General features: G+C 44.9%; 1 protein-coding gene across 5 annotated transcripts in view; it reads left to right on the forward strand.

Annotated features, from left to right (window-relative positions):
* CACNA2D1 (calcium voltage-gated channel auxiliary subunit alpha2delta 1) overlaps positions 1–26725 on the forward strand; it is a 1217365-nt gene that overhangs the window by 348419 nt on the left and 842221 nt on the right. The window lies entirely within an intron of this gene.

A 26725-nucleotide genomic window follows, 5' to 3' on the forward strand; every position in this document is an offset into this window, starting at 1 on the left:
TCTCCAAAACATGCACCATGTTTCAAAAAGATTGGACCAGGGGGGTCCAATTTTGTGGACCCCAAAACTGGTGCCTTTATTCTACATTATTTCCAACAGAGAAAAGGCATTTAAAGGTGTGTGGTCCCTTTAAATATGATGGCCAGAACTCCCTTGGAGTTCAATTATGCTTCACAACCTTGCTCCTCGCTCCACTCCCAAAGTCCCCAGATATTTCTTGAACTGTAACCTGGCAACCCTAGTACACAGCGGGGTTTTGGGGGGGGGGGTATTATGAGAATTAACTATGCCGCAGGCAGTAATCGAATCCCAAAATGTCTGCTCAGTTGTAATATTGTTACAAGTACAATGAAGACCATGATAGACTTCCCACAGATGGCATACGGAAAAATATTAACTATTTTTTCACCTTCAGAATTTTATTTTTTTCTGTTTTCTTTATATTTTAATATAACACTCAAAATGCATATAACAGCATTGCAATAAAACTGGATTATAGAGTCAAATCAGCAGTGGGTGCATTCATACTACACTAAATAATGCATTTTGCAACTGTATTTTTTACTAAGAATAGTAAGAATCCAGTTGTGAAATTCATTATTAAGTGTAGTGTGAAGGTACCCAGTGTGACAGGATAATATATACAATGAACAAAGCAATGAAAATTACGCAGAATTTTTCCTTAAGAATTTATCAGCCAAGGAATTAAGCAGGGAACTGAAACACATTTTTCCGTCTGAAAACCATTCACGCCATTCTAATTTACATTTTAGGCAGTTTTAAGCAGCAGCTAAGGGACATCTTTTTATCCTCTTGTACCCTGAATGAATACAAAAGCAGCTCACCTTTCTGAAAACGAAAATTCTCTCTTTAACAATGGCCTAAACAATTGATGACCTTTAAGACCTAAACGCAGTCTCCAGTAAGCCTTTTCTATTCTGGCAGTTTATTTAGATTGTTTGTACATGTGTATATTTCCAAGCCTCTGGGAGCCTACAAACAATGGCTGGGTGGGTCTGAAGTGGTGATTTTAATTTATGTATGAGAGGGTTGCCATCCTCCAGGTGGAGCCTGGAGATTTCCTGGTTTTACAACCAATTTCTAGGTGGCAGAGATCAGTTCCCCTGGAGAAAATACTATATAAGTAACTGGTGCTGATGTACAAATGAAAAATATACAGAAACCACCGGTCAACAATAAAGATATTCATGCTCTCAACGTGCATACATGCATTTGATTTAATGCAAATATAAGACAAAATACAGATATCTTATTGTTCCTTTGTATTATTTTGTCTTATATTTGCACTAATCAAATGCATGTATGCACATTGAGAGTGTGAATATCTTTATTGTTAACTGGTGGTTTTTGTATATTTTCCCCTGGAGAAAATGGCTGCTTTGAAGGCTGGGGTATGCTGAGGCTCCTCCCCTCCCAAACTGCACCCTCTGCTGGATCCATCCCCAAAGTCTCCAGGCATTTTCCCACACAGTCCTGGCAACCCTATATGACATACTGGCTTTGTCATCTTATTTAAAATATACCTAACAGCTTGAAAAATAAGAATGTATTGGTCAAGTTTTTATTAAGCTGCAGCTGGTCATCCAAAAATCCAAACAAGGCGCAAAATAAGCCATTCAGAATTGAGATTTCTTGAGTCACAGCCATAACCAAATTGGTGTTTTCTCTGTTTTGAGCTTTGAAAAGAAATGAATGGGTATTGTAGCAGGTAAATAACGACGCCCCACACAATGCTTGGTTTGAAGCGAGGTATTTTACTTTGACATCAAAGTAGAACTTGTCAGCATAAGCTCAAAATGACTAAGTTAAAATCATCAGTCTTCTGACCATTTTTATTCATCCCCCAAACAAGCAGACAAGCCCCCTCTTATCTAATTCAAATGCTCCACCTCCTGCTTTCCTTCCAGTAATTTCTTGTAGTTTTCCCCTGCTCTGTCCCTCTGTGTTATCAGCAAGAAGCTCCTTCTCTGCGGGGCCCCTGTTAAGGATTCACACCCTTAGCCTGTCTGGTTTTAACAGTTTAGCAGAAGCTCCTCTGAGGGGCCTCTTAACAGTCACTCTAAATGTTGCATCAGACATTCTCTTTTGAAGGTAGGCTTCCCAAATCCCCCGCCCAGCCAGGGGACCCCCAATTTGAAGCCTTCTCCCCCCGCTCACCAAAAATCTGGAAAGTGTGGGGGGGGGAATGGTGGCTCTTCCCACCCAGCCCCAATCCCAGCATCTTTTCCTTGCCCTTCCCTTCCCACCCAGCCCCGATCGCAGCAGCCTTTCTTCAGTTTTCCCAGGCTGCTTCCCACCCCCAATCAGCTGGCTGGCGGGGGGGGGGGGGAGGGAGCCCCGCCCACAAAGGACCATGTGCCTTTGCACCTCCGGAGGCTTGACTTGAAAGGCTTCAATTTAGGATGGCGTGTCTGTGTTTCTGTGAAGTAGCTGTCAGCAACTGGTGAGTAGAGAGGCCGATCCGCTGCTTCAGACTCGCCAGAAAGGGGGGGGGGGGAGAGGGAAACGTCTTCATTATTCCCTATGTGATCGATTCTCATAGGGTATAATGGGGAATTGTTCTGGAGGTTTTGGGGGCTCTGGGGGAGCTGTTTTTTGAGGTAGAGGCACCAAATTTTCAATATAGTATCTAGTGCCTCTCCCCAAAGTACCCCCCAAGTTTCAAAACCTTTGGACCGGGGGGTCCAATTCTATGAGCCCCAAAAGAAGGTGCCCCTATCCTTCATTATTTCCTATGGAAGGAAGACATTTAAAAAGGTGTGCAGTCCCTTTAAATGTGATGGCCAGAACTCTCTTGGACTTCAATTATGCTTGTCACACCCTTGTTCCTGGCTCTGCCCTCAGTGTCTCCTGGCTCCACCCCCAAAGTCTCCTGTCTGCACCCCCAAAGTCCCCAGATATTTCTTGAATTGGACTTGGCAACCCTATTTGAAGGCACAACCATATTTTCCATTATTATTATTACTGAGGTATTCATTAATTATTCAGAGGTCCCGCTTCAGTATGAGAAGTTCCAATTCAGAGCACATTGCCATTTGTGACATTCTAAAAGTAATTTTGTTGAATGAGATGTAGAAAAATAGAAAAAGTTTAGAGCCAGATGACACATCCCATGTATTAACATGAGAAGCCTGTGGACCAACAGTTTGTGTGAAGACTGCCTCAGTGCATAATCTGTAATTAGATTTGGGATACTGTTTCATGTGAGGTAATATATCATTTAGACTCAGACAATAATTTATTTATTATATTTATTTACAATAATAAAAGCGAAGGCCTTAATAAACAAAATTGCTTGTGCCTTTTCACCAATCCCCGCTCTCCTGCTGCTCCTTTCTGCTGAGTCCCTTCCTGTAGCTGTTCCCTCACGCTCTCTCTTCCCCTGTGTCACAGAGTTGTCCCCCTATCTACTTTCCTGATTCACTCAGTTTCACATGATTATTAGGATTGTCAGGCCGAACTCAAGAAATATCTGGGGACTTTGGGGGTGGAGCCAGGAGACTTTGGGGATGGAGCCAGGAGCAAGAGTGTGACAAACTCCGAAGGGGATTCTGGACATCACATTTAAAGGGACCGCATGCCTTTTAAATGCCTTCTCTCCATTTGGAAATATTGAAGGATAGGAGCACCTTCTTTGGGGGTTCATAGAATTGAAACTTGGAAGGTATTTTGAGGAGAGGCACAGGATGCTATGCTGAAAATTTGGTGCCTCTACCTCAGAAAACAGCCGCTCCCCCAAACCCCAGATACCCACAGATTGAGTCTCTATTATACCTTTGGGAATCCTTCTCCATAGAGTATAATGGAGTGCCCAGCAGGCATTTCCCTCACTACCACACACTTTCTGATAACCCTGAAGTGGGAGGATGGTATCCAAACCAGGGGATCCCCTGCCCCCAACTGGGGATTGGCAACCCTAATTTTTACAGATACAACATCCCTATTTAGAGATGCTGCTGTTGAAGAAATTGCTGCTATTACATATACAGCCCTCATGTATGTAGCTGATGGTTGTTCCAGATGGTGTCTCCTTGTCATTGTGTCTCAGCAATATCTGAAAGCATCCTCATGGGCTCTCAAGATATCTGCTTGTGAGTCTCAGTAATGTATGAACCAACCTGTTGGCAGGACGAACACATTCAGATATTATGTGACTGAATGCTTTGTCTTGGGTCATAGGTAGGGAACTGAGTTTGAATAGGGAGGAGGAGAAGAAAAGTTTGTTTTTATACCTTGCTCTTCTCTACCTGAAGGAGTTTCAAAGCGTCTTAGTCGCCTTCCCTTCATCTCCCCACAACAGACACCCTGGAGGAATAGGGAATCGAACCTGGTTCTCCAGATTAGAGTCTGTTTCTTTGCCTTTTTGTCTCCAGTTGTAGACAAAGGACAATTTCAGCAGCTATGTCTATGTCACAATGGTCTGGTGGCAAAGTTACTATTGGCAAAATGCAGGAGTGTCTGGAAGCATGAAGACCCACGTTCTACAGTCCATGCTCAATTCAGGTGAGGTAACAATTCATTCACAGAGATTCTGGTGAGCGCTAGGACATGCCATAAACTGGATCCAACCCAGACTAAATTTTCCAGTGGTGGAATGCATCTTTTTCACCCTTCCCATCCCACTTCAATCCACTGATCTTCACTGTTGTTGTCCTGTGGGGAACCCTGAGGTGTTTGTGTGACATTAAGAGGGTCTGCAGTGGGAATGGAAGGAAATTGCCAATTTAGTCTGAATCCAAACCAGAGTATGGTTTTATGTGGTAGATGTTCAAGAGATCCTTTGCAAAGGGGTACTGTGGAAAGATTTTCCCAAAGGAAAGGTGTTTGAAACCCACTACTTTATAGCACTACATAAAGTACCTGTGAGTGCAAAGTATCTTTTCTGTGAATGTTGTTCTCATTGCACATTTTTCTTTATAGGTATGAAATAGTGTAATAGTAGTAAATAGAAATGTTGAAATTATTCTTTTCAAAACATTCTGTAACGTCCCAGTGATGCTCTGCAGTTGTATTCTAGAATAGTCATCTAGTATTGAAAAAAAGGGAGGGGGACTTAACACAAAACAAATTGAGTTGACTAAAAAAATCAATCCGGTAAATTTAACAATTAATCTTAAGAAATATTTTTAAAAATTGACTATTATTTGGTCTGTATGTTTGTTTTCTTAACTTTAAGCATTTCATTCTAGCCTTCTAGTATATCAAAGAACAAATCTAACTAACAATAATGTTTCTAGAAATGTACACTGACAGTTGACTGGAGAAGACAGGAGGAGGGAAGATGAGATGAAAAGTTGTCATCTTTCAAATTTTCTCTTTTTCTACTTATTGCTTAATTTGTCAAGAAAGGTGGATTTAGATTTATGTCTGCTCATAGGGACTGTGATTCACTGAGCTTGGTGGTGAAAGTATGTGTGTTGTAAACATGCATTCTGTAGTTGGAAAAGATGCTCCATCTGAATTAATGCTCTGCATCTCCAGATCTTCCTGTAATCCTATCTAATTTATTTGAAAAACACTTCACAACTTTGGAAGCAGGTGCATCTTGCACTGAGAAGGAAAGAGCTTTGTGGAAAGAGCTCAGCTGCCAGGAGGGCAGTTGGAAGCTGCTTGGCTCTCCTATTCCCTTTCCCCTCTTTTTTCTTCTCCAGTTCAAGACTTCCAAGTATAATTAAAAACTGAAATATTTATGAAAAAGCCATTAAAGTGGATGGCTTGCAGATTAGACAAAGACAGCAATTATGTCATGCCAAGCTGAGTTCTTCTCTTTCCACACTTGGTTTAAATGATCCCTCTCCTGACTGCCTAGATGTATTTAGATAGATCCAAGTAGGCAGCCATGTTGGTCTGAAGCACAGTAGGTAGGCAACTATTTCTGCCATGTGTGAAGTGGGGAAGGAGGGGAAAATAGGCAGACTTGCAACTCTTCTCCACCAGAGGTCACTTGGAGAACTAGAGTGGGGAAAGACAGTGCAAGAGCAAGAGCCAAAGGAATCATTGGGAGGGGGGGCAGAATTAAAAAGGCAGTGCATAGCTCTTGTAACTAACCTTGGTGTTAAGGCAAAGAGAAATTCATAACAACGCAAATGGTGGTCAGTGATTTATATGGCACGTGTATGTTTCCATCTCCCACTGGTGGCAAAAAATAAATCCCTAACCTTTCCCTATTTTGCTCTTAGGGGAATGTTACTCCCAGCTTTTGTTTTTTAAAAAGTTTCCTTTTAGCATGGTCACGTTGTCAACTGCATGCATATGCATTTTATCATTCTGTGCAAAGAAAGTATTAAGAGTTTTAATAAAGATGTGTGTGTAATATTTGTTCATGTCTTGTGGCTCTCAAACATCTGACATTTATTCTACGTTGTTCTTATGTTAAGCAAGTTTGGCCACCCCTGGTCTTGAGCTTCATTATCAGTTGCAATTCAGCAGTCTTTCTAATCTCCCATTGAAATTTCTTTGTAAGAAAACTGCTACTCTTAGGTCAGTAAATGTCCCCCGCTAGTTTTTGAATGTTGTGATTTCTAATGTCAGATTTATGTCTATTTATTCTTTGTCATAGGGACTGGCCTGTTTATCCAGTGTACATGCTGAAAGAGCATTGCTGACAATTCATGGCATAAATCACATTAGAGAATGAGCAGGAGTATGGATCTGAGATGGCTGATGCTGCTGGGTCATTGAGTGATTGCTGCTGATTGCTTAGGAGTGCCTCTGCTCCACCCTCTTTGCATTTTAAGCTGCGCCTTGCCAAAGGCTGAGCACATCTCACAGAGGTCTGAGATGAGCAGAACATAGCAGAGCAGCTCTGATAGCTGAGACAGCTGGAGAAGTTGCTGAGAATTTCTGAGTTTTGAAAGACTTCATTCTGAGGTTTGTGGGGCTGCCTAAAATTCTGAGTTGTGATAGCTGGGGAACTGCTCTTTGTTTGGTTGAGTGGGCTAAAGGTGAAAGAGATTGAGAGTGATTGCTGCTGATTGCTTAGGAGTGCCTCTGCTCCACCCTCTTTGCATTTTAAGCTGCGCCTTGCCAAAGGCTGAGCACATCTCACAGAGGTCTGAGAGGAGCAGAACAGAGCAGAGCAGCTCTGATAGCTGAGACAGCATTCTCAAAGGAAAACATCAGCAATGTTAAAATAGGATCCTCTTGAGCTCTTCCCTCCCTAGCTCTTCCCTCCCTCATTGATAGTTTTATTGATGGTTTGTGGGATGCAGGCATAAGGGAACCAGTGCAAGAACCATTTGAAGGGAATCTGTTGGGCTGCTGGTCTCCAGGTGGCGTATTTTTAATGTTCTACATGCATCACCCAGTGCCCTAAGCATTGGGGGAGGGCTGTTTTCTCCAGCTTCTTTTTTTTCCTCCCTTGGTGACAGCAGCCTCCCCAGCTTGGAATTTCTCCATCTCCAAATAGACTGACTAGCTGCAGTCCCCCCACCCCTCCCCCCCACCGGGATGAGATGGAAATACAGAAATCATAATCCACAGAGAGTGATGTTCCAGACATAAAGTACCAACATATGCAGAATGAAAGCAAATGATCCAAATCAAATGTATAGTGTTGGGAAACTATGGAGTAAAAACCAGAATACAGAAAGGGCCTACAGTTCACATGATTGATCCTCTGGAGGAACTGTGGGAAAGAAATGCAGTATATAAATACATTCGTTGTGGCTGTTTCCCAGTTTCTTGTGTGGGGGAGGGGGGTTCAATCTTATTTAGCTCAATGTTTCCTGCTATATCTTGAATAGTGTTAATAAGGCATTAATTCTGTGACTTTTTCATTGTAGTTCTGTGAACTTTATCCTGAAAGCAATGCAATTCGCATGGTTTTTCAGGATTAATGGTTATAGGCATGGCAGAGTAACATATAGAAGCTGAGATGAGAAAGCCATATCATTTTGTATTCCTGAAAGTCCCAGTAATTAATCTGTATAATTAGATAAAGAGAAAATTAAGAGTTTAGTCGGTTATTATCTCAATGTATGAGTCCCATTGGACTCATTATGGCTCCAGGCAGAGGTAAGGGTCCACTGATGTAATCCCCTGTAATTTAGAACCCTGTTTTTATCCCCCCCCCCCAAATGAATGCATTGTTACACTAAGGTGTTAAAAAAGTTCCTGGTGTTCAAAAAGTGCTTGCACATGGATCTGGTAACATGGTAGGCCTTCCTATCAGCTCATAATAATGGGAAACATTGCTAATGAAACACAAGAACTTCTATACTGAATTAGATTAGTAGTCTGGTGAGTTACATATCCTGTTGAAAACAGTTCTTAGCTATAGAATGTGGGAAGTAAAATGGCTTTAAATAGGCTGAACCCACACAACTCTTTGCTTGAAATGTAGAATATTATGGTTGTTCAAAGGAAGGAAGCAACATTAATCTCATTTCCCAACTGTAAGAAAGGATGATTATTTCTCATGGTAATAGGAGCCATGATTATAGCCCCAGAACACAGTGAAAGTAGTTAGGCTTTACCAGAATTTGTTCTGGTTCAGACAATATGATGTCAGTTTACAAAAAACCCCAACAACCTTCTTTTTCCTGTATCCCTTAGTGGGCATTAACTGGAAAGCATCATTGCGCCTTCTTCTTAGCTTTTCAACTAAAGGATGAAATCAGAGCTAGGGATGGGCATGAACTGAACCATGAAGCAAAATTTATCACCAGTTTAGTCCTGTTTGTGGTTCACGAACCGAAGTGGGTGACAGATCTACTATCATAAACTTTCACAAACTTTGAACACGGTTCATGGTGGTTTGTGGAGAAAGCACAAAGCAGGATTTTAAAGGGACTCCAAATCCCTGGTTTCTCTTCCCTGCGAAAGCAGCAAAAACAGCAGAGTAGTGGGAAGCAGGCAGCTTCCTGCCCCTCAGCTGCTTTGGGCTGTCTTGGGCAGTCCCTTTAAACTCCCTTTGAGCTCCTTTTAAACTCCTTGCTGCTCAGCTGTTTCTATCTGTCTTGTGTAGGCCCTTTAAAGTTTAAATGGACTACACAAGACAGCTGGAAACAACTGAACAATAAGAAGCAGTCTGATCTCCTTCACTTAACTGTTTTCTGGGCTTCCTGCAAACCCTATTTAATAAGACTGTGGTCACAAACTGGTTCAGTTTATGAATGAACCTCGTGGTTTGGTTTGTGGTTGTCAGAACTTGTATCTTTACTGCTGGTTCCCTATAATGTGACCAATGCTGCAATGTATTTTTACTATGACTTAGAACTGCTTTGTTACTGAACCAAACTGACTCCATGTTGTAACCCTTGCTTGACCCAAAATGCTCGAATAGTAATTAACCTTGCCCCACTGGTATCCAAAATATTTGGGGTGGTAGAATGAGTTATGTTATGTCTCTGCACATTCTCACACTGGGACCCTTTGAAGCCGAGCAGCATGGCCTTCGAAGTAGGGAGGCATCCTCTCTACTGATAGTGATGGTGAGAAGACAGATGTGCCTGTAACGGGGTGAATTGTGGCTTTGTGAGATGTTTGTTTTACGTGTATAAAATTGTGCTGGTGCTGGCTCTCGCCATCACTGTTATCTTGCCTCTTCCAGTGCTTAGTTCTCTTCAATAAAATCCTAACTTTGTAACCAAGTATGGGATCCGTTTGAAGTTCTTAAGTTCTGACATTATAACAGTGATCCCATTGTTAGTGGCTTATCTGTACTGGAGGCTTGGCCCGATGGCGGCAAAAGTGCCAGACGACGGAGAGCCCACCACCCCAACAGAGGACCCGCCGCTTGACCCAAATGTGACGGGGGTCCGGCGCAAAATTAAGGTCCCGGCGCCTTTCTCGGTCGACGCCGCGTTCCCAGCCCCGCGAACCTGGAGCCCACGGAAGTCCACGGCAGCAATCGACGCCGCGGAGCAGCGGTACCGAAGCATGCTGGGCGAAGGGGGAGACGGAGACGGAGACGGCGGCCAAGAGGAGGGCCCGGAGCCCCGAGGGGGAGACGACCAGATCCGGACCCTCCGCAACGACTTATTCGACTGGGTTCGGGAGATACACGACGACGTGCATCGATCCCGAGTGACGATGGCCGAGGAGTTGCAGCAGAACCTGGGCGCGATCTACGACCAGCTCCGCACCTTGCAAACTGCGGTCCTGGGAGTCCCGATTGGAGGGCTACCGCTGGGGCAACTGCCCGTAGCCCCGCCGGCCCCGCCGGCCCCAGCTCCGCAAGCTCCGGCCGCCCCGGCCCCGCCAGCTCCGCCGGCCCCAGCGCTGCAAGCTCCGGCCCCGCCGGCTCCGGGCGTCCCGGCGCCGCCGGCTCCGCCCGCCCCGGCACCACCAGCCCCGCTGGCCCCGGCTGCCCCGGCGCTGCCGGCCCTGCCCGCTCCAGGGGCCCCAGCGCCCCCCGCCCCGATCCTGCCGGCTCTACCGGGCCCCGCGCCGCCGCCGGGGGCGCCGCGAGCCCCAGGGGGGGCCGAGGGTCGAGGAAGAGAATTGAAGATTACTTTCGATGGGAATCCGGAGGACGTGGAGTATTTTACCATACAGTGCGACACGTTCTTCACCCACTGGGGTGCGGACTACCCGACCGAAGCCAGCCGAGTGTACCACATCGCATCCCGACTGAGAGGCGCGGCCCGAAAGTGGTACGTCGGGCTTTTTATGGGAAGAAAACCCGAGCTAGCTACGGTGGCGGGGTTCCTGCACGCGATGCTATGCCAGTATGGCGATCCCCTGCGGGAGGAGAAGGCCGTCGCCGCCCTTCAGCGCATAGAGCAAGGCAACCGCTCCACCCGCGAGTATGCCACCGAGTTCCTGGGGTACTGCGCGGCGGCGAGGGGATGGAACGAGGTCATGAAATATACCGCGTTCATCAATGGTTTGAACCCGTCAATCCTCGACCGCTGCTACAGTCAAGGGAGACCCGACACGTTAGTCGGATGGATCCAGCTGGCCGGAGAGGTGGAGACCAACCTTCAACATGTGGGGATGCGACGGCAGCAGCTGGCGAAGAAGGCGGCGAAGCTCACGCCGACTAAATCCGAAGGGAGAAAGGCACCGGCGGCCTCCACCCCGTCTCCCGCTCGCAAGTGCTTCAAATGCGGAGACCCAAATCATCTCGCTGCCAACTGCCCAGTGAAAGTGGGTGCCACCCCACCCACGGCGAAGACAACTACCCCAGGGCCGAAGAAGAAAAAGAGCGGCCGCTCGAAGGAGCCCAGCCGGGGCTCCGTCGCCACTTCCTTGGCGACTGACGAGGATTTTACCACCGACTTGGCTACAGTGGAAGAATCGACCGAAGAATCGGACGACACCGAGTCGGCGGGAAACGACAGCGACCTGCTTTAATGGGTGCCGCAAAGCAGGTCCAGCAACAGCCGGCACTCCTCACGGTGAGAGCAACAGGGGGTTTACTATTTATGGCTGTTACCCTCCTCAACCCTACCCTAAAGAGATTCATGCACGCCCGAGCGCTGATCGACTCCGGGTGTAACAGGGAACTGATCACCCCCCCGCCTAGTTGAGGCGTTGGGATTAGCCACCTCCCCCCTACCACAGCCGATGCAGTTCCAGCAGATGGACGGGGGGCCCATGAGGGGGGAACCATGTGCGTTAGAGACTCAGGCAGTCCTGGTGGGAACCGAGGAGCATTGGGGGATTGAAACTTTCGTAATTGCCCCCTCTTGCTCTTTCGACGTGGTGATGGGCTCGTCTTGGCTCGCCCGCCACCAACCAGACATAAGGTGGGAGGAACAAATCGTCCGGTTCCCGGATTGGAGGTGTGAGCATCACCACTGGCGCCCCGAATGGGGACCGCACGCTCCCCCCCAAAACATGCGGGTTTGCCTCACTCTCGAGGAAGTCGCCTCAATCCCCAAGGAATACCAGGATCTAAGATTAGCGTTTAGCGAGAAGGAAGCGGACGAGCTACCGCCCCACCGCCCTACGGACTGTGCCATCGAGCTGATCCCAGGGCAACAGCTTCCCAAGGCGAAACTGTACTCCATGGGTTGGGCGGAAAAAGCTGAACTCCGAAAGTTTTTGGACAAGAACCTTAAGCGCGGCTTCATACGGCCGGCCACTGCCCCCCATGCCGCCCCCGTCCTTTTCCGAAAGAAGAAGGACGGGTCTCTTAGGCTCTGCACAGATTTTCGTGCTATAAACGGGATTTCCATGTCCAACGCCTACCCGATCCCGTTGATAAAGGATTTGTTGAACACCGTAGCAAAGGGCAAAGTATTTACAAAGCTTGATCTCCGAGACGCGTACTTCCGCGTCCGCATCAAAGAGGGGGACGAGTGGAAGACAGCATTCAACACCCCCCTGGGACAATTTGAGTACCTAGTCATGCCCTTCGGACTGCAGGGAGCCCCTGGTGTTTTCATGAACTTTATCAATGAAGTGCTACGGGAATTCCTATTTAAGGGGGTGGTGGTGTACCTTGATGACATCATTATCTATTCACAAGATCTAAAGTCTCATGTACCCCTGGTCCGAAAAGTGTTACGCACCCTTTGCAAACACAAACTGTACGCTAAATTGTCAAAATGCGAATTCCACAAGACCGAATTGGACTATTTGGGTTTCCGGGTGTCGGGGGAGGGATTGGCCATGGACCCTGCAAAGGTCCAAGCGGTACTAGACTGGGAACCCCCTCGAACCCGCAAACAGTTACAAAGTTTTATCGGGTTCGCTAACTTTTACCGCGATTTCATTAAGGGGTTTGCCACCGTCATGCTCCCCCTCACGGAACTTCTCAAAACCAAAGGGAAAGGTGAAGAGGCGAAAAAGCCGGGCGCACGCCTAACGTGGACGCCTGAATGCCAAAAAGCTTTCAATGAACTAAAACGCCTCTTCACCTCCGAACCCGTGTTGGCTCATCCTGACGAGCGGAAACCCTTCGTGGTCCAATGCGACGCCTCCGACGCCGCAGTGGGAGCCATACTGATGCAGAGGGGGGGAAATGGGGTGCTCGGTCCATGTGCCTATATCTCAAGGAAATTTTCCAACGAACAAAGAAATTGGTCAGTCTGGGACAAGGAGGCGTTTGCAGTCATGTTTGCCCTGAAAACTTGGCGCTCCTGGCTCGAAGGAGCGAGAGTGCCCTTTGAAATCTGGACCGATCATAAAAACCTTGAAGCCCTCACCGGGTGACGCAAAATGACTGCAAAACAAATCCGGTGGGCAGGTTTCTTTGCTAAATTTGACTTTGTGCTGAAACACATCCCAGGCTCAAAGAACTTTTTAGCAGACGCCCTCTCTCGCATGCCACAACACGACAGTCTCCGGGAGGAGGTAGTGGACTCATTAATTTCCCCCTCAGCCATCTCGGGGGGGGTCACTACCCGCTCAGGCAGGCAGACCAGCCCTCCGGATTCAGATCTGCTGCCTCGATTCCTCTCAGAATACAACCAGGAGACCGGCCGCCCACCCAACTTGGTTAAAGCCGAAAACGGGCTCTGGCTACACAATGAAAAAATCTATGTGCCTGACCCCCTCAGAAAAGAGGTCTTGGAGCGCTGTCACTCAAGTCGCCTGGCCGGCCACTTTGGCTATGTCAAAACCCTCAACTTACTCACCCGCCAGTTCTGGTGGCCGAAAATTAAGAAAGATGTCTCTGAATTTGTTCTTTCATGCCCCACCTGCCTCATGGCAAAAAGAAGGGGGGGTAAACCCCCAGGCCACCTGGTCCCACTCCCTACAGCCACCAGACCTTGGTCGGTAGTCTCCATGGATTTCATTGTCGAACTCCCACCCTCACAGGGCAAAACAGTCATCCTGGTCGTAGTCGACACATTTTCTAAGCAAGCCCATTTCATCCCATGCAAAAAACTACCCACGGCCAAAAAACTCACCCAGCTCTTTTTCACCCACATTGTACGCCTACACTCATTCCCGGACAAGGTCATTAGTGACCGCGGGACGCAGTTCGTTGCCAACTTCTGGCGGGAGTTCTGCAAACTGGCTGGCATCGAGCAGGGGTTAAGCTCTGCCTACCACCCCCAGTCGGACGGACAGACGGAGAGGGTTAATGGTCTTCTGGAACAGTACCTCCGCTGCTTCATTAACTTCCAACAGTCCAACTGGGTGGACCTCCTCCCTTTTGCAGAATATGGCTACAACAACAGCCTCCATAGCTCAACCAAAACCTCCCCTTTTCAAATTATCAATGGTTACGAGGGCAAACCATTTCCCACTCTCGCCCTCCCCGCCAGCCCGGCCGAACCCACTTCCTGTCAGCAATGGTGGGAGGGCCTCCGTGAAGGCTGGAAGGGTATTCAGGAAAACCTGGAGGAAGCGAAAAAGGCCTACAAAAAGCAGTTCGACAAAAAGCACTCCCAAGAGTGGGACTTGAAGGTGGGGGATACAGTTTTTCTGTCCACAAAAAACCTTCCCCTTCCCCAACCCTGTCGCAAACTCGCACTGAAGTTCCTGGGCCCATTTAAAATAAAAAGGGTAATAAACAAAGTGACCGTGGAACTCGAACTGCCCAAATCTCTAAGTAAGATCCATCCTGTTTTTCATTGCAGCTTGCTTCGGAAAGACCCTGGTGCTACGTCCTTCCATCCCAGGGCCCCTCCGCCCCCTCCGACGACAGTGAGGGGTCAGAGTCACCATGAGGTCCAGGAGATCCTGGACTCCAGAGTCAAACGGGGGAAACTGTATTATTTGATCAGGTGGAAACACTTCCCCCCGAGCTGTGACGAGTGGGTCGAATCTCAGAATGTAGCCGCTCCGCAACTGCTGAAAAAGTTTCACCTACTGTACCCGCACAAGCCCAAGGCGGGCCCCGCGGGAGGGGGCGCTTAGGGGGGGCAGTATGTCAGAACTTGTATCTTTACTGCTGGTTCCCTATAATGTGACCAATGCTGCAATGTATTTTTACTATGACTTAGAACTGCTTTGTTACTGAACCAAACTGACTCCATGTTGTAACCCTTGCTTGACCCAAAATGCTCGAATAGTAATTAACCTTGCCCCACTGGTATCCAAAATATTTGGGGTGGTAGAATGAGTTATGTTATGTCTCTGCACATTCTCACACTGGGACCCCTTGAAGCCGAGCAGCATGGCCTTCGAAGTAGGGAGGCATCCTCTCTACTGATAGTGATGGTGAGAAGACAGATGTGCCTGTAACGGGGTGAATTGTGGCTTTGTGAGATGTTTGTTTTACGTGTATAAAATTGTGCTGGTGCTGGCTCTCGCCATCACTGTTATCTTGCCTCTTCCAGTGCTTAGTTCTCTTCAATAAAATCCTAACTTTGTAACCAAGTATGGGATCCGTTTGAAGTTCTTAAGTTCTGACAGTGGTTCAGCTACGAACCATGAACTGACATGAACTACATTTTTTGTTCGTGCCTGTCTCTCTCTTTAAAAAAATAAATTGCATTAGTTTTAAACGAGATGCAAAAAAAAGGGGGGGGAACAGAAATAAACACCACTATACAAACAAAACAAAAACAAACATAAAAAGGAACCTTCTAAATTACCAACATAAAGAATAAGATGATAAGAAAAATACATAAAATACAAAGAAATATTGTTGAACCAAAGTATTTACAAACGGCTTAATATTCAGCACCTTTTTGAAATTTATCTTACAGGTGTAGCGAGGAGAGAGAGAGAGAAAAATATTGATGGCATTAAGGATTGTTATTTTCCTAGAAATTATTCTTTATATACTTTGTACTTAATTTTGTCCCTATAATTTGAGGAAGGGCTTGGATAAATATTGAGTGCCTCTTTGATTTGTATATAAGATGAAAGCATGCAACATTTTGAAAAAATCTGAAATTTTGGTTTCACCTTTGATTACTCTAAGTTGATGTGTCAATTTTTCTACCATAGCCATAGCTCAAGATACCAAAAATACGTTAAAAATTCTGCAGATTTTCAATTTTTTGCTATTATCCTATGAGCTGCCGACGTAGGAATTCGGGAGCTAGCCTTACAGTGGCTCTCCTCCTTCCTTGAAGGTCGGGGACAAAGGGTGGCAATTGGGGGAGAGGTGTCCCAGAGGCGTCTACTCACTTGTGGGGTGCCCCAGGGGGCAGTTCTCTCCCCGATACTGTTTAACATTTTTATGCGCCTCCTTGCCCAGATTGCCCGAAGGTATGGGCTGGATTGTCACCAGTATGCTGATGACACCCAGCTCTGTCTATTGATGGGCGGCTGGACTGGCGATGTCCCTGAAAACCTGGACCAAGCGTTGCAAGCCGTGGCAGGGTGGATCAAGTTGAGTGGGCAGAGGTCCTTTGCATGGGCCGCAGCGGGCCAGGGGAGGAGATCTCCCTACCAGCCTTTGACAGTGCGTCGCTGATACCAGTGCGCAGGGTCAAGAGCCTGGGAGTGCTTCTGGAGCCTTCCTTGACAATGGAGGCACAGATAGCAGCCACTGCTAAAGCCGCCTTTTTCCATCTTAGGAGGGTGAAGCAGCTGGCCCCTTTCCTGGAATGTGGCGACCTAGCAACAGTGATCCATGCAGCGGTCACATTGAGGTTGGACTACTGTAATGCCCTCTACATGGGGCTGCCCTTGTACCGAACTCGGAAACTGCAGCTGGTGCAGAATGTTGTGGCCAGGCTGTTAGTGGGACTACCTCGGTGGGAGCACGTGCAGCCTAGGTTGCGGGAGCTGCACTGGCTGCCAATTGTGTTCCGAGTTCGTTACAAGGTGCTGGTTATTACCTTTAAAGCCCTATATGGCCGAGGACCTGTCTACCTTAGGGACCGCCTCTCTCCATGTATCCCCCAGAGAGCACTGATATCTAGCTCCCAAAATCTCTTAAAATCCCTGGACCAAGGGAGGCCAAACTAAAAACAACCTGAGAGCAGGCCTTCTCAGTAACAGCTCCCCATTGGTGGAACCAATTACCAGCAGAGGTTCGAGCCCTGCAGGACTATTATCAGTTTTGCAGGGCCTGCAAAACTATCCTTTTCCAAATGGCCTACAAGATTGAATCCTGAAGTGACACCTAGCCATCTGACATACACTGCCTTGTATTATAGCACCTTAACTGTAGTGGTTTTAATTAATTAATTTATTTATTTAATGTATTTTATTGTATTTTATCGTATAATGTATTTACTGTAATAAATACTGAGCCTGCCTCGGCGGGGAGGGCGGGGTATAAATAAAAATTATTATTATTATTATTATCAACATAGACACTATCTTTTAGGTGTTACTTTTTCATTTTGTTCCCCCCAGACTGTTAACATAGCCAATACTGGTGTTTAGGCTTGCCAATCCCCAAGTCCCAGAGGGGGTTCTTCCGCTTTCCCAGGCTACTTCCCACCCCCAGTCAACTGGCTGGCGGGGGGAAGCCCTGCCTCCAGAGGGCCATGTGCGTTTCCAGCTCCAGAGGCTTCAGTCTCCGATTGAAAGGCTTCCTCTTGGGATGGGGTGTCTGTGTTACTTTGAAGAAGTTGGAAGCAACTCGTGAGTAGAGAGGCCAATCCCTCACTTCAGTCACCAGAAACGGAAGGGGGGGGAAGGGAGGGGAACGTCTGCTGAGCACTTCATTATTCCCTATGTGGAGATCGATTCTCATAGGGTATAATGGGGAATTAATCTGGAGGTTTTGGGGGCTCTGGGGGAACTGTCTTTTGAGGTAGAGGCACCAGATTTTCAGTATAGTATCTAGTGCCTCTCCCCAAAGTACCCTCCAAGTTTCAAAACGATTGGACCACGGGATCTAATTCTATGAGCCCCAAAAGAAGGTGCTTTTATCCTTCATTATTTCCTATGGAAGGAAGACATTTAAAAAGGTGTGCTGTCCCTTTAAATGTGATGGCCAGAACTCCCTTGGAGTTCAATTATGCTTGCCATACCCTTGTTCCTGGCTTCGCCCCGAATGTCTCCTGGCTCCACCCCCAAAGTCCCCAGATATTTCTTGAATTGGACTTGGCAACCCTACAAATAAATAATTTGATGTGTGATATTTCCTGTTTCTGAAGACATTGTCTCCAAAAACTGTGGCATGACCACCACAAGTGAATATAATCACCTTGCTGATTACAGTTTCTCCAACATTTTTATTATTTATATTACTTATTCTTGTAAGAAGTACCGGAGTGATATAGCATTGATTTAATAGTTTCAAAGAATTCTCCCTAAGGACTATCGATACAGTTTTCCTTATCTGAGTTTTCACTAGGGATGGGCACAAACCAAATCATAATTCATGCTAAAAATGGCTGATTCGTGGTTCATTCTGAACTGGTCCATCTTGTCAAGCATCGGTATTTCGAATAATTGAGCTATTGCTTAAATCAAAGACTCGTTTTATTGATAATCCAATACTTGCCCAAGGAATGATACCTTGGAAGTGATACAGAATGTTACATAGCATGGCATCTTAAAGGCAACTTCAAAGACAAAGTTCAGATAGCTTCAAAACAAAACATACAGATGTGAATTGCATAGAAGGTTCAAAGCATACTATCTACTAACCATTGGGATACTATAACATCCCTCAGCTCCCACACATTCCTGATTTGCTGATATGTATGGAAACTCGGGGGAGGTTCTTCTACTTTACAATAGGAAGATTACTTGCATATCCTGCATCCTTGAAAGTCCACAGGTGGGGGGGAAGCTTTGAAGAGAGGTCTTTATTCAGAACAGAGAGATAGTAGGGAGGAGGAGGGGGGAGTATGAGCGCCAAATGCATACTACATTAATACTCAGAAATATCATGCTTGACACATACCCACTGCACCTGAACATGAAACAAATTGACCTTTTTGGGGGGCATATTTTTTGGTTCATGTATGGTTCATTCTTCCAGAAGGCTAGCACTGGCATGATTCCCCACCCCCTGCATTTCTGGTCAGTTTCCAGTGAAACTGACTGTCAAGCATGCGGGTTCAATGATGAGTCAAAGTTGATACAAAGACTACGTTTATTGACAGACCGATACTTTGACTCAAGCCGTTGCTTGAGAAGAATGAAACCAATACATTGATACACAACTTTTAAGATACACTTCCAAGGGATTCCTATGGGGAGGGGGAGCAGAGGAGTGTTCACACATAGAATATCAAAACTACATACATTCCCAGGACGTTATCAGGCACTCGGCCTTGCAATGCCCAGATGGCTCATCCTCCCGGAGAAGGATTCATTGGAAGGTGCTGATTGCTTTGTTCCCTCTAATTAACAGTCATAAAGCAAGAGAGGAGACAGGAAAGAATAATAAACTAACAACATTTGGTTCTCTGGGACCAAGCCTGCTTTTGGCTAGGCCCTAAAACCATCAATTATTGATCAGAATTAGCCATGCTTGACACTGACTAGACATGGCACCTCCCCCTGTGGCATCTAGTCAGTTTCAATGCAAAGATAGGGAGAGCAGAGTTGTGGCATCTATTCAGTTCCCAAGCTTCCTGGGGGTGAAACTGACTGGGAGCTGCAAGACAGTTTCCCTTTCTTTCCCCAGCTTGACATACTCTGAGAGCAGTCAGTGAGCACCTGCTTTAAGGGGCTGTAGCTCAGCCTCCCCAAAATCCAATTCACACCAAACTTGGAGAGCTGGTAGAGGAGACTCTGCTAAAGAGTTTGTTGCAAGTTTGCATCTCTAGCCCCCTTGGGAGCCCTTCTATGCCTTTCTGAACTGAATGCACCAACAAACCATGACTTGTTCAGGAAATTGAAAAAACATGAAATGAACCAAACCATTAATTTAGGCAACCCAATAAATCACAAAATGAAATGAACCACCCTTTTCACATTCCATGCCCATCCCTAGTCCCCATCTCTAATCAGGGCTAGAAATTGGTCTCAGTCTTGGATTTAAAAATTTATTTTGAATAGTGGCAGCTATCCAGTGCAAACACGATCTTGCAGAATAGTTAACACTGTCCCAGAGAGAAAAAGACTACATGAACTTCAGTGAGAGAAAAGGGAAGAACAAGCAAAGCCTTGAGGTGGCTGTAAAAAAAAAAAGTGTAATATCCAAGTCATGAGAAAGAATACCTGGGGCTTTTTTTGAGCAGAAACACACAGGAATACAGTTCCGATTGGCTTGGTGTCGGGGGGTGGGGTGGCCTAATATATAAATGAGTTCCTGATGGGCTTTGTCTACATAAAAGTCCTGTGCAAAACCATGGTTATGTCAGGGGGTGTGACCTAATATGCAAATGAATTCCTGTTGGGCTTTTGCTACAAAAAAAAAAGCCCTGCTTGTACTCTATTCTGAGCTAGTTGGGACAGTTTCAGATGAGGACAATGAAGATTGTTAGGGACTCAGGAAACAAATCTTAAGGTTGAAGGATATGGGAATAGGTATGTTTAGCCTGGAAAGAAAAGGCTGAAAGCAGATATGATCACCCTTTTTAAATACTTGAAGTGTTGCCACTTGGAAGAAGACAAAGACTTTCAAATACTTGACAGAGTGACTATATCTAATGGACTTTAGTTACATGAGGGTAGATGCAAGTTAAGAATTTTTCTTAGCAAAAAGAGCAATGCTAGCAACTCTCTGTGTGAGTGGAGACTGGAGGTCATCAACCTAATCTAGACCATCATCTGTCAGAGGTATTATACCTTTGGATTTCCTGCACAAAGCAGAATGTTAGGCTAGCGATGTGAGGTATGGAGGGGAGGGGAGGGGAGGGGAACCAGGAAAACATTGGAGGGGAAAGTTTTTCCCCAATCCCCCCCCCCAAGATCTTTCCCCTCCCCAATTTTTTCTATAAAATTTAGCTTAGTATCCAAACATACTGTAAGTTTTAGCTTGACACAAAAGTAATTGCATATAGTTCACTTTCCCCAAAAAATTCAGTACCCCCACCCCTGGCTTCTAAATCTCTGGAAATTTGACATCTCCAAGTTGAACTAGATAGCCCTCCATGGTTCATTCCCAAAATGATTGGAATCCATTTTTGGATTGGACAGCCAGGTGGTGCCAAGCCAGTGCATATCTTTTTCATCTGGTTGACTCCCTGTTGGGAGTAAATGTGTCTTGGTCTCAAAAGGAATATGGAATTTTCTGCCTTGGAACAATACTGTCCCCCTCCCCAATCCTATTAATAAAAAAGAGGTCTTGTGGTCTTCAGTGAAAGAAGATGAGAATTAGGGAACCATGATGAGCCCCTATGACTATTAGAAAGAAAATGGTTAAGAAACTTGTCTATCTGCCCTGGAGACTATGTTGGAACATTGTGGGAGGTGTTGGAGGCTCAGGATTCTGTGTGAGAGAGGCTGGTTGTGAAATAAACATATACATGAACTATGCTGGAAAAAAAGTTCTAGTGTGTTAGTCTGGGGGGTGGGGAGGTGTCAAGCATACAAGTTATCCTTAATATAAAACTGTATTATTTAGTCTGTTACTTTACTGGTGCATATCAAAGCTATGTAAACCATTCCTTAGTTCTCACCTCTTGTAACAAATGCAGGAATGCCTGCTTTGAAGATAGTGCCTCCTGGGACAGTTCCCAAACTCAAGCCTGGGACTCAGGATGTTGCTAACCGCAAAAGATAGCCAAATGCATGATTGTAGTAATTCACACGCTTGTGATAGAATTCCTAGTTATCTCTACTGTCCTCTTTGATGTATTCCTTAAAGCCAGTTGCTATACACTGAAATGTATCACTTTCAAGTTGTTCCTTCCAAGAGCACAACAGATTATCAATAAACTAAGACTTTGTTTCCAAATCATCGCTTGGTTCTTTTGAAACTTCCATGCTTGACAGGAAGTTGTCTTCTGTGCATTTTTAAAAAACTTCTATCGCAGCTTAGAGCAGCATTTTTTTTTATTCAGGCAAGGTGAAATGTATACATCTCTGGAGAAATGAAATGAATGGAAGTAATCTCACTTTGCAATATTAATGGATTTCAGCTGAATAGTTGACTCCTGTATGCCTGGTGGATTGTCAGAGACATTGTTTCATAATAAAAAATAAATTATGGATTTCTGCAAAACAGTGCACAGCTGCTCAAGAGAAAAGCAAGAAAAGGTGTCATACATTACTTGAAGGGGAATATAAAGAATATGGTACTCGCAGTCTCAGGTTCCCAGTTGGTAGTAATGACCTAAAAAGGCAACAACAAACATCACTGCCAGATTTTTCCCTAGCTGAAGGTGAACTTCATCTGATACCAAATAATAAGGATGTTGCTTAGGTAAGCAGAAGAGTTAATTGTAAAAGGACCCTTACTTCTTCATGAACACATCATGGAGAAAGCATGTTCTACTAATCTACACCACCATTTCTCAATTATGGGTTTCTTGTGGTTTGAAATTATATATACCAGTTCCTATCTCTGAGAAATGTGTCATTCAGGAATGTCTTGTACATCCATGATTCATTTCCATAAGAGGACCAAAAGACACATGATACAAACCTTCAGCAATATACTTATTCAGGTATGCATTCCACTAGTGTCCCATCACATTTGAATATATGTATAATAGTAGCAGAATCAGATTTATTTATTTAATGCCATGTCTATCCGTATTCTGCCCATTAAAGTTCATTGTTATAACCAAAGTAAAACTTGTTTAAATTGTTTCTAAAAACCAAGAACTCCACATACAAACATATTAAGCTCATTAGTAAAATGCAGAAATCATGTATATAAACATGAGTTATATCAGTCAATTAACATATAATTGATATAAAACATATATCAATACATTAATATATAAACAATATGTTTGGACCTCTATTCCAGACCTGGATCAAATTTTCTGGATCAAACCTGGATCAAAGTATTTCTTATTAGGTTGTATTATTTGCAACTATAGCAATAGTTGCAAATAATACAACCTAATAAGAAATACTTTTATCTTTATTAGACAGCATATAATTATATGCCATGATGACCAACGAGTACACTGAGAGAGATGAGAAGACAAATTTTCCTCTTGAGGAATCATATCTTGGGCAATATAATAATGGACTAACTCTTCAACATAACCCATTTAACAACACGCGGTCTGTCTTTAATAGGTGCATTCGGTCTGTCTTTAATGGGTGTGTCGATATCTGCCCTCCAAATAGGTTGCAGACAACTTTTGGAATCCCAGTAATTAAATGCTTTCCTCACACTTGGAAAAACTATATCCCATAAGTAACTGGAAATCTAAAGATCTTTTAAAGTAATTGCATATCAGTAAGATGACCAGTTATTATTTATTACTTCTGTATCTATCCCAGTTTACATGGAAGTTATAGATTGGCTTCTGAAGATTTTCTTGAAACCCATCAATAACTTCCTGTTATGGAAATATTGAATATTTCTACATTTTACCATGGCTGGTCTGGGTGCACCCCCCCTCCCCAAACTCAGTTGCTCATACTAGGGTTCCTTTAGTAACCTGCATCTGCACTGTATCATGATAGCCTGCAGTGATTCTCATAGGGCAGTATCTCAGATCTGTAACACATTTGTGCAAGTGCTTTCCCCACACAGATTTTAAGGGCAGATCCTGGTAGCTAACCTCCTTTTGCATAGCAGAATTTCAAAATCTCCTGAGCAGCTATTTGTGAAACCATAATTTTAAATGCCTCCATATGCGTTTTCCAACTGAGTTGTTCATTAAATTATATCCGCAGGTATTTAAAATACTATTTATACTGTTCTATAGGATATAGTCCATTTGTATTTCTTAGGTCTCTTTCCAAAAACCACTACCTTCATTTTAGAATGATCAGTACTAACCAGCTCCTTCTTACAGAAAGTGCCAGACGCAGCTGACATCCATCTCAGACCTATTTGGTTTATTATAACAAAGAGATGATGGTGCAAATGAAGAGGAATGTTTCATTGTTCAGGTGAAAAATTCACTATGTGTTTGGCCAAAAAGTTTTTTCAGGAGGATCTGGTAGTCTTCCAGTGTTTTTACAGCAAGAATGCAATTGGAAGACTAGCAGATTGTTCTAAAGCAGCGTTTTTCATTTGCAGGGTTGTGACCTGGTACTGGGCCATGGAAGCCTCAATACCAGGCCACAAGAAAAGCCAAAGCCAGCCCCACCCCCAGCAAAGCATGAGCTCTGCTCTGCTTCCTTCCTTTTCCATCTCTCTGTTGTGCATAGAAAAGCTAGGCTTGAAGACTGACACAGGCTGCAAGGCCTGAGCTCTGTTTTCCTTCCATCCATCCCCTAACATCTCTGTGTTCTGCAGATAAAAGCTAGGCTTGAAGACTGACACAGGCTGCAAAGCCTGAGCTCCATTTTGCTTTCTTCCATCCCTCAACACCTCTGTGATGTGCAGAGAGGAGCTGGGCTGCCTCTCCTTTCTTCTCCTTCCCTCCCAGAGTTTGAGAGAAAAGTCGGAGTACACTGGCACTTTAGATGCATGAAGTGTTCTTCAAGGTATGATCTTTCATGTGCCTTGCAATCTTTTGGGGAGACTTCCCCGGGAGGCCTGGGCAGCAAAGAAGGGGGTGGTGGTGGTTTTTTCCAGCTGGAAGGGGAGTGAGCATTCCAGTAGCTATTTTTTTTTAACCAAACAACCCCTGGGCAGAATTGTTGCTGGCTGGAGTCATCTGATGGTGATGGTGTCCCCCCTTTCTTTCTTTCTTTCCCTGCAAGTGATGCTCTGTCTGTATTCTTAATGCTGGGGGGGGGGGGGGGAAGCAACAGTGGGAGGACTTCTAGTGCCCTGGCCCCACTGGTGGATATTCTGGTTATTTTTGGGCACTGTGTAAGAGAATTTTGGACTGGATGGTCCACTGACCTGATCCAACATGGCTTCTCTTATGTTCTTTCTTTCCATGTCTAGCTTTCCCTTTCCTTCCATTTCATTCTTTCCCTTTCTCTTTCTTTCTTTCTTTCCTTCAATTTTTACTGGATGAAACTTTTCTGTTCATCATTCTGTTGTTGCAGACATAGGAGCTCTCCCAATGAAAAGTTGGCACCCCAAGTTGTAGCCAGCTTGCCTTTCTAATAGATTTCTGTGTTAGTGATTGAGAGTGAGAGGTGTGGGGCAGAAAGAGATTATTGGAGATTATTGTGGTATATTTCAACAGTACTGGAAGTGATGGTACTATGAATGTGGCATCATTTTACTGGTCCTGCTTTTAACAGCTGTCTGACACCAAAATTAAACTCCTCCTGTGAATATTAAAAAGGATGAAAGAAGTTCATTGGCTAAATATCTGCACAACAGGTTCCTTTTAAAGGCATGGGAAACACAGCCAGTAAAAAGCTGCAAGCCCCTCATAAATATCCTTTTTGGGATAACTGCAGAAAAGCTTTATGAACTTCATATACATAACTTGAAATTAATTCATTATTTGCAGCACAATTCTGTGCTACCTTTCACAGCAATTTCCCAGTGTTTCAGCCAAGGAAAAGTATGAAAAATAGCTGTCAAAAGATGTTCTTGAAACCAAGCAAGCTTGGTTGTAGCTTGAGGCAGGGTTCCAGTAGTAGCAGCTGAAGGAAGGGCCTACTAAATGTGTCAGCATATTTTGAGGCACAGCAGCTGCCAGGGCCCAGTGTGGGTGGTACACAGTGCTGGCATTCCTGATGGCCATGGCAACAGCACTCCCAACTGCATACACTGGCCACTGCTCTTGAGGAAGGGGTGTGTAGGTGGTGCAAGCAATTGAACATGGGCATTAGGAGTGCTTGCAAGCTGGAGAAGAACACACAAACAGGTGCATGCAGGTGTTGGGGTGGAAAGAGAGGACTCTGGGAATGTATGAAAAAGTTGCAGACCGCCCACTTTCCACCCCCATTTTGGCTCAGCATGAGTTTCAGAGAGATTTTTCTGAAAATGAAGTTACGTCAGAAGAAGAGGCAGGTTTGGGTGAGTGCCCTGTGTTGGGGAAATTTATTTTTATTTTCACCCAGCAACAGAAACCCAAAACCAAAACCTGCAGTTACCAAAACAATCTGAAGTTATCAGAAGGCTAATACATACTCACTAATAAGTTTTAAGACCTCATAGATAAACTTTATTAGACTCCAATGTTAGAAAAGCAAAACAGTTTATTAGACTCCCAAGTTTCTCCTTTAGACAGATGGCTTCAAATTATATGGATAGAAAAGCAAAACAGAAAACAGTTTAGGTAACTTTCACAAAACAGTTACACAGTTAATTTCTGAGCTGAGCAGCATGGAGGTCCCTGCTGTGACGGAATTGTAAGGGTTAATAGAAAAGCTAAGGACTCAGGGAGTCTGAGTCATGTGATCTGAGGGTGGAGGCCGGAGTGCTCGGAACTCTCATGATGAGTGAGTGACCGATAATGGCTGGAGAGTCAACTGTAAGCGGGAGACAGTTGAAGTTGGCAGTATATGGTCAGCAGGAGAGCTGAAGAGAGCTGATACAGAGAGCTGTGAAGAGACTTCTGGTGAAGTGAAGCTCGCTGTTAGCTCTGTGGAGACAGCCAGGTGGCTGAGAGTGACAATCGAGTGTCACAGTGAAAGACCTGAGTGGTCACAGAAATATTTACACTACTCTTAAGAACTAACAAGGTTGCTGAGGGAGAGATGTGGGTCTGAGGGAGTCAGGAGGGCTGGGAGCAGACACACCAGCCGACTTAAGAGACCAGACACATAAAGCCCAAGAGGCCAACCTAATTAGAGTTTGGAGAGTGAAGAATATAAGAACTGTGGACCCTGAGATACCTCAGTGAACTCTGTATTGTAAAGCCTGAACTGTTTAGCAACTGTTATTCATCCAAGATATAAAATAGCCTATGTAAATACTTCCCTTCCCCCCAGCTGAAGACTGTGTGTAAATAAAAATCTGTGGTTAACTGTTAATAATAATAATAATAATTTTTATTTGTAT

The sequence above is a fragment of the Heteronotia binoei genome, chromosome 8 (genome assembly GCF_032191835.1).
Source record: "Heteronotia binoei isolate CCM8104 ecotype False Entrance Well chromosome 8, APGP_CSIRO_Hbin_v1, whole genome shotgun sequence".
NCBI classification, from domain to species: domain Eukaryota; kingdom Metazoa; phylum Chordata; class Lepidosauria; order Squamata; family Gekkonidae; genus Heteronotia; species Heteronotia binoei.